Source organism: Salvelinus sp. IW2-2015, unplaced genomic scaffold (genome assembly GCF_002910315.2).
Source record: "Salvelinus sp. IW2-2015 unplaced genomic scaffold, ASM291031v2 Un_scaffold1865, whole genome shotgun sequence".
Taxonomy (NCBI): Eukaryota; Metazoa; Chordata; class Actinopteri; order Salmoniformes; family Salmonidae; genus Salvelinus; species Salvelinus sp. IW2-2015.
This window is the reverse complement of record NW_019943229.1, coordinates 136,183-144,949: the sequence shown is the minus strand read 5'-3', so window position 1 is coordinate 144,949 and position 8,767 is coordinate 136,183.

Genomic DNA, 8,767 nt, shown 5'->3' with positions numbered 1-8,767 from the left:
ACCTCAAATCTGCCCAGGACACTACAACTCCAGACTGTTGATCCTCATCTGGCCCAGACACTCAACTACAGCTGTTGATCCTCACTGGCCCAGGACACTACAACTACAGACTGTTGATCCTCATCCTGGCCAGGACACTACAACTACAGACTGTTGATCCTCCATCTGGCCCAGAACACTACAACTACAGACTGTTGATCCTCATTTGGCCCAGAAACACTACAACTACAGACTGTTGATCCACATCTGGCCCAGGACACTACAACTACAGACTGTTGATCCATCATCTGGCCCAGGACACTACAACTACAGACTGTTGATCCTCACTCATGGCCCAGGACACTACAACTACAGACTGTTGATCCTCATCTGGCCAGGACACTACAACTACAGACTGTTGATCCTCATCTGGCCCAGGACACTACAACTACAGACTGTTGATCCTCATCTGGCCCAGAACACTACAACTACAGACTGTTGATCCTCATCTGGCCCAGAACACTACAACTACAGACTGTTGATCCACATCTGGCCCAGGACACTACAACTACAGACTGTTGATCCTCATCTGGCCCAGGACACTACAACTACAGACTGTTGATCCTCACCTATCTGGCCCAGGACACTACAACTACAGACTGTTGATCCTCATCTGGCCCAGAACATTACAACTACAGACTGTTGATCCTCACCTGGCCCAGGACACTACAACTACAGACTGTTGATCCTCACCTGGCCCAGGCACTACAACTACAGACTGTTGATCTCATCTGGCCCAGAACACTACAACTACAGACTGTTGATCTTCATCTGGCCCAGAACACTACAACTACAGACTGTTGATCCTCATCTGGCCCAGAACACTACAACTACAACTGTTGATCCTCATCTGGCCCAGGACACTACAACTACAGACTGTTGATCCTCATCTGGCCCAGAACACTACAACTACAGACTGTTGATCCTCATCTGGCCAGAACACTACAACTACAGACTGTTGATCCTCATCTGGCCCAGGACACTACAACTACAGACTGTTGATCCTCATCTGGCCCAGGACACTACACTACAGACTGTTGTCCTCTCTGCCCAGAACACTACAACTACAGACTGTTGATCCACACCTGGCCCAGGACACTACAACTACAGACTGTTGATCCACACCTGGCCCAGGACACTACAACTACAGACTGCTCAGATAGATGCCCTTAGGACACAGACAGACTGACAGGTCCAGGACCAGGTATGGCTCTCCCCAAACACCTAGGGGTCAATGGTAACTGTCTAGCTTATGTCTGCTCTCAGAACAGCCAGAGACAGAGACATTACTTATCATGGTGCTGTTATGGTGCTGTTTTATCACTTTAACTGAGACGAGAGGAAAGACTGAACGGAGGAGAGAGAGAGGGTAGGTAGAGATGGACAGGGAGAGAGATATGGAAAGGAGAACCCAGGGAAAGAGAGAATAGGGAAAGCTGAGCGACGAGAGGAAGGGAGAGCTGAGGGAGAAAGGAAGGGAGAGTGAAGGGTGGAGGAGAGGAAGGGAGAGCTGAGGGAGGAGGAGAGGGGAAGGGAGAGCTGAGGGAGGAGGAAAGGAAGGGAGAGCTGAGGGAGGAGGAGAGGGGAAGGGAGAGCTGAGGGAGGAGGAAAGGGAGAGCTGAGGGAGGAGGAGAGGAAGGGAGAGCTGAGGGAGGAGGAGAGGGAAGGAGAGAGCTGAGGGAGGAGGAAGGAAGGGAGAGCTGAGGGAGGAGGAAAGGAAGGGAGAGCTGAGGGAGGAGGAGAGGAAGGGAGAGCTGAGGGAGGAGGAGAGGAAAGGAAAAGCTGCGGGAGGAGGAGAGGAAAGGAAAKGCTGAGGGAGTTGGAGAGACAATGAGAGCTAGAGAGGAGAGGTGTTGAATGACTAAATTAACTATGAAGCGCTGCCAATATTAAACCCTACAAAACTCGGGAACGTGCAGAGCAAAGCTCACCCATAGCGTTACAGGAATAAATGATTGACAGCTGAATAATTCTTCCTAAATGGATCTTCACATTCTTTATGTCCTCCCTCATTTGCATGAAGCTCATCCTGGTTGTTAAACTGTGGAAATGATTCAGGGTAACCTGCAGGTTAGCAGAGTACATGGGAATATATTAACTTCTCTTGACAGGATTTGGGAATAGAAAGATTATCTCCACAGTAAGTGTTGCTGAAGTCTTGGTAAAATACGTAGGAGTTTAGAGGTTGTCTAATCAGTAAGCGTTGGTGAAGTTTTGGTAAAATACGCAGGAGTTTAGAGGTTGTCTAATCAGTAAGCGTTGGTGAAGTTTTGGTAGAGTATGTGGGCGTTTTATTGAGTTGCCAGTAAGGCGACTCCGGGTTAGGTCCTGGCATTGTTGCTACATAACTTCCTCCTCACACAGCCCCATTACCTTGTTAATGTGTGGAGATAGGCATCAAGGTGCCGCTACGACAGAGTGGAGAAGAGACAGGGCCCAACGGCAGCTAAATTACTTCCACATTTCTCCCAAATGTTTTCCATGCCGTCATGTGTCTGCACTACACACACTGACCCATGTACACACAAGCAGGAAACACACACACATACACACATTTTTCCTGCCTCAGCAAAAATCCATTGTAGGAACATTGATTGAGAACAAAATGATATATGGTGGTTTATTTTCTAGAGAGGAAGATGAGTTTATTATATAGAGAGGAAGATGAGTTTACTTTCTAGAGAGGAAGATGAGTTTACTTTCTAGAGAGGAAGATGAGAGTAAAGGGAATAAGGCTAAAAGAAAAGAAGAAAAGAGGACAGACAGAAGAGAAAGGAGGAGAGGAGGAGAGAGAAGGAGGAGAGAGGAGAGAGGAGGAGAGAGTGAGGAGGAGGAGAGAGGAAGAGGAGAGAGGAGGAAAGAGAGGAGGAAAGAGAGGAGGAGAGGGAGAGAAGAGAAGAGAGAGAGGATGAGAGAGGAGGAGAGAAGGGGAGAGAGGAAGGAGGAGAGCGAGAGAGAGAGAGAGAGATGAGAAGGAGAGGAGGAGAGAGGGGAGAGAGGAGGAGAGAGAGAGGAGAGAGGAGGAGCGAGAGAGGGGAGAGGAGGAGAGCGAAGGAGAGAGAGGAGGAGAGAAGGGGAGAGGAGGAGCGAAGAGAGAGAGGAACAACAAGGTGGCAGTTTGATTGATGTATAAGCAGACTTCTCAAATATCCACCATGACCCAGCCGCCAGAGGACAACAGACAGGGCTGAGAAAACAATATATTGGCCTTCAGAGTTTATTAGTGGGGCTCAACAGAACGTGTCTCATCGATGGCACTGATCTAGGATCACCTCACCTTCCCAAACCTTTACGTCACCATTAGGGTGGAGATATGCCAGACTGACCCTACAGGGGAAATCTTCAGTCTCCATCCATTACAGTTGGTGCCCAGTGGGAAGCTTTTTTACTTCAATGTGTAAACAAAGTAAATGTAAATAAACGCTATAGCCTCAAGTGGTTACATTTCTCCAACACAATCACTCAGCTGTTTACCGAAACAGGGGCTGGGAGTACCTCTTTGTTATTGTTTCAACTGCTGATTGCCCCTTTAAATCAATGTGTTGTTACCTAATTCTCCTACGCAACTAAGGCAGGTGGCTGGCCTGTAAAGTTAATCCAGACAGAGAATCACATCGAACCAAAACCATTTCGGATCACTTCTGGACTATAGAGACAACCAAAAGGACTATAGAGACAACCAAAAGGACTACAGACCACAACCAAATGGACTACAGCGACAACCAAATGGACTACAGACACAGCCAAAAGGACTACAGAGACAACCAAAAGGACTACAGACACAACCAAATGGACTACAGCGACAACCAAATGGACTACAGACACAGCCAAAAGGACTACAGAGACAACCAAAAGGACTATAGAGACAACCAAAAGGACTACAGACACAACCAAATGGACTACAGCGACAACCAAATGGACTACAGACACAGCCAAAAGGACTACAGAGACAACCAAAAGGACTACAAGGACAACCAAAAGGACTACAGAGGACAACCAAAAGGACTACAGAAACAACCAAAAGGACTACAGAGACAACCAAAATGACTACAGACACAACCAAAAAACTACAGAGACAACCAAAATGACTACAGAGACAACCAAAAGGACACAGACACAACCAAAAGGACTACAGAGACAACCAAAAAGGACTACAGACAACCAAAAGGACTACCGACAACCAAAAGGACTACAGACACAACCAAAAGGACTACAGACACAACCAAAATGACACAAAAGGAAACATCTTTTTTTTCCAGAAGTTTACTAAGGGTTGGTAACAGGCTGATTGGTCAGCTATTTGAACCAGTAAAGGGGCTTTACTATTCTTGAGTAGCAGAATGACTTTAGCTTCCCTCCAGGCCTGAGGGCACACACTCTCCTAGTAGACCTAAATTGAAGATATGCCAAATAGGAGTGCAATATCGTCCGCTATTATCCTCAGTAATGGTCCATCCAAGTTGTCAGACCCCGGTGGCTTGTCAATGTTGACAGACAACTAAATTTTTCACCTCTTCCACACTGACTTTATGGAATTACAATTCTTGTCTTTCATAATTTGGTCTGATATACTTGTATGTGTAGTGTCAGCGTTGTTGCTGGCATGTCATCCCTACGTTTCTTATCTTGCCAATGAAAAAAGCATTTCATGTTAGTTGGCAATATCAGTGGGCCTTTTGATGAATGAGCCATGATGGAGCGAGTACCGATAGGGAAAGACACCGTTGTCTTTCTCACCCCACACTCCAAACTCCCTCTTTAATCAGTCTCACCATCTCTCCTTCTCACCCCACGCTCCAAACTCCCTCTTTAATCAGTCTCACCCATCTCTCCTTCTCACCCCACGCTCCAAACTCCCTCTTTAACAGTCTCACCCATCTCTCTTCACACCCCACGCTCCAAATTCCTCCTTAATCAGTCTCACCCATCTCTCCTTCACACCCCACGCTCCAAACTCCCTCTTTAATCAGTCTCACCATCTCTTCCTTCTCACCCCACGCTCCAAACTCCCTCTTTAATCAGTCTCACCCATCTCTCCTTCTCACCCCACGCTCCAAACTCCCTCTTTAATCAGTCTCACCCATCTCTCCTTCTCACCCCACGCTCCAAACTCCCTCTTTAATCAGTCTCACCCATCTCTCCTCTCACCCCACGCTCCAAACTCCCCTCTTTAATCAGTCTCACCCATCTCTCCTTCACACCCCACGCTCCAAACTCCCTCTTTAATCGTCTCACCCATCTCTCCTTCTCACCCCACGCTCCAAACTCCCTCTTTAATCAGTCTCACCCATCTCTCCTTCTCACCCACACTCCAAACTCCCTCTTTAATCAGTCTCACCCATCTTCTCTTCTCACCCCACACTCCAAACTCCCTCTTTAATCAGTCTCACCCATCTCTCCTTCACACCCCACGCTCCAAACTCCCTCTTTAATCAGTCTCACCCATCTCTCCTTCCCACCCCACGCTCCAAACTCCCTCTTTAATCAGTCTCACCCATCTCTCCTTCTCACCCCACGCTCCAAACTCCCTCTTTAATCAGTCTCACCCATCTCTCCTTCTCACCCCACGCCTCCAAACTCCCTCTTAATCAGTCTACCCATCTCTCCTTCTCACCCCACGCTCCAAACTCCCTCTTTAAATCAGTCTCACCCATCTCTCCTTCACACCCCACGCTCCAAACTCCTCTTTAATCAGTCTCCACCCATCGCTCTCTTTCTCACCCCACGCTCCCAAACTCCCTCTTTAACAGTCTCACCCATCTCTCCTTCACCACCCCACGTCCAAACTCCCTCTTTAATCAGTCTCACCCATCTCTCCTTCTCACCCCACGCTCCAAACTCCCTCTTTAATCAGTCTCACCCATCTCTCCTTCACACCCCACACTCCTGAATGTGGAACAGACTGTGAGTGACACCCTCCCTCACTCCGGCAGGTTTACACCTCATCTCAGGGAAGAGGAGAATTGGCCAGTTCTCTATATATGGATAGGATTGTCCTCGTACATGAAAACACATTTCAACAAAGGTTATACAAATCAACTACTTGCTTATACTCCTGAAACTATTTTGTTTCCCAATGAACCATCGTCTAGGTCAGGGATGGCCTCCTTTTGTAGACCCACTGACCAAGTTCACAGAAAAACTAAATAATAATAACATATTGTTTTAGGAACTCAGTCGGGATCTCAACTTACTGTTGAGAGTTTTGAATAGTAGAATACAAAAGGTGGAATTTAGACATTTGTTTATCAGCAGTCACTGAATTAGCCCATGTCAGCTATTTTATTTTAGATRGTTAAGCCTCTGCACACATCAACAACTGACACCCACYAAGCATCGTTACKCATKGCGCCACAAAGCCACGGCCCTTGCAGAGAAAGGGGAACAACTACTTCAGGTCTCAGAGCGAGTGACGTCACCGATTGAAACSCTATTAGCGCGCACCACCACTAACTAGCTAGCCATTTCACACCCTCCTTTTGACCTCCTCCTTTTCCGCAGCAACCAGTGATCCGGGTCAACAGCATCAATGTAACAGTTTAACTTTCTTCCGTCCCCTTGCCCCGACGCGAACCAGGGACCCTCTGCACACATCAACAACAGTCACCCACGAAGCATCGTTACCCATCGCGCCACAAAGCCACATCCCACGGCCCTGGCAGAGAAAGGGGAAAAATTACTTCAGTTCTCAGAGCGAGTGACGTCACCGATTGAAACGCTATTAGCGCGCACCACCGCTAACTAGCTGGCCATTTCACATCGGTTACACTAGCACTGAGATGCAGTGCCTTAGACCACTGCGCCACTCGGAAGCACTGAATGTTCTTGACTGGCCTAGTAACACTTTTGACTTAAATCGGCTTGAAAATCTATGGCAAGACTTGATAATGGCTCTCTTGCAATGATTAACAATAAACTTAACAGAGCTTGAAGAATTCTTTAAATAATAATGRGCAAATATTGTACAATCCAGGTGTGCAAAGCTCTTAGAGACTTACCCAGAAAGACTAAGCTGTAATCGCTGCCAAAGATGATTCTAACCTGTATTGACTCAGGGGTGTGAATACTTATGTAAATTAGATATTTCTGTATTACATTTTCAATAAATTAACTAAAATATCTAAAAACATGTTTTTACTTTGTCTTTATGGGGTATTGTGTGTAGATGAGTGAATGTTTTTTTTAAATCCATGTTGAATTCAGGCTGTAACACAACAAAATGTGGAATAAGTCGAGGGGTATGAATACTTTCTGAAGGCTCTGTGTGTGCAGTAAGTGAGGTGCTTGCCAAAGTGTGAAGGTATATTTAGTAGACTAAACCCTGGAGACCAGAGAGCTGGGGCCTACACTCCACATCCTCCCACTCTGTTTTCAGTCAGTCTGACCGCGACTGGGCAGGGAGGCTGTAGTGGTTCCCCCCAGTCCAACCTCTCTCTTTACTGGACTGGGAGTCTCTAGTGGTTCCCCCCAGTCCAACCTCTCTCTTTACTGGACTGGGAGTCTCTAGTGGTTCCCCCCAGTCCAACCTATCTCTTTACTGGTTTTCCACTGTGACCGGCAGTCAGAGTTTACCCACCTATTTTGTTACCACTTCATCACTGATTATATGGTTTACATTAGGGTGAGGAAAGACAGAGGGTTATATGGGTTTTACATTAGGGTGAGGAAAGACAGAGGGTTATATGGGTTTTATTAGGGTGAGGAAAGACAGAGGGTTATATGGGTTTACATTAGGGTGAGGAAAGGACAGAGGTTATATGGGTCTACATTAGGGTGAGGAAAGATAGAGGGTTTTATGGGTTTACATTAGGGTGAGGAAAGACAGAGGGTTATATGGGTTTACATTAGGGTGAGGAAGACAGAGGGTTATATGGGTTTATATAGGTGAGGAAAGACAGAGGGTTATATGGGTTTTATATTAGGGTGAGGAAAGACAGAGGGTTATATGGGACATTAGGGTGAGGAAAGACAGAGGGTTATATGGGTAACATTAGGGTGAGGAAAGACAGAGGGTTATATGGGAACATTGGGGTGAGGAAAGACAGAGGGTTATATGGGTTTAATTAGGGTGAGGAAGACAAGGGTATATGGGTTTACATTAGGGTGAGGAAGACAGAGGGTTATATGGGTTACATTAGGGTGAGGAAAGACAGAGGGTTATATGGGAACATTAGGGTGAGGAAAGACAGAGGGTTATATGGGTTATATTAGGGTGAGGAAAGACAAGGGTTATATGGGTTTACATTAGGGTGAGGAAAGACAGAGGGTTATATGGGTTTACATTAGGGTGAGGAAAGACAGAGGGTTATATGGGTGTTACATTAGGGTGAGGAAAGACAGAGGGTTATATGGTTTATATTAGGGTGAGGAAAGACAGAGGGTTATATGGGTTTACATTAGGGTGAGGAAAGACAGAGGGTTATATGGGTTTATATTAGGTGAGGAAAGACAGAGGGGTATATGGGTCTACATTAGGGTGAGGAAAGACAGAGGGTTATATGGGTTTACATTAGGGTGAGGAAAGACAGAGGGTTATATGGAATTAGGGTGAGGAAAGACAGAGGGTTATATGGGTCTACATTAGGGTGAGGAAAGACAGAGGGTTATATGGGTTTAATTAGGTGAGGAAAGACAGAGGGTTATATGGGTCTACATTAGGGTGAGGAAAGACAGAGGGGGTTATATGGGTCTACATTAGGGTGAGGAAAGACAGAGGGTTTATATGGGA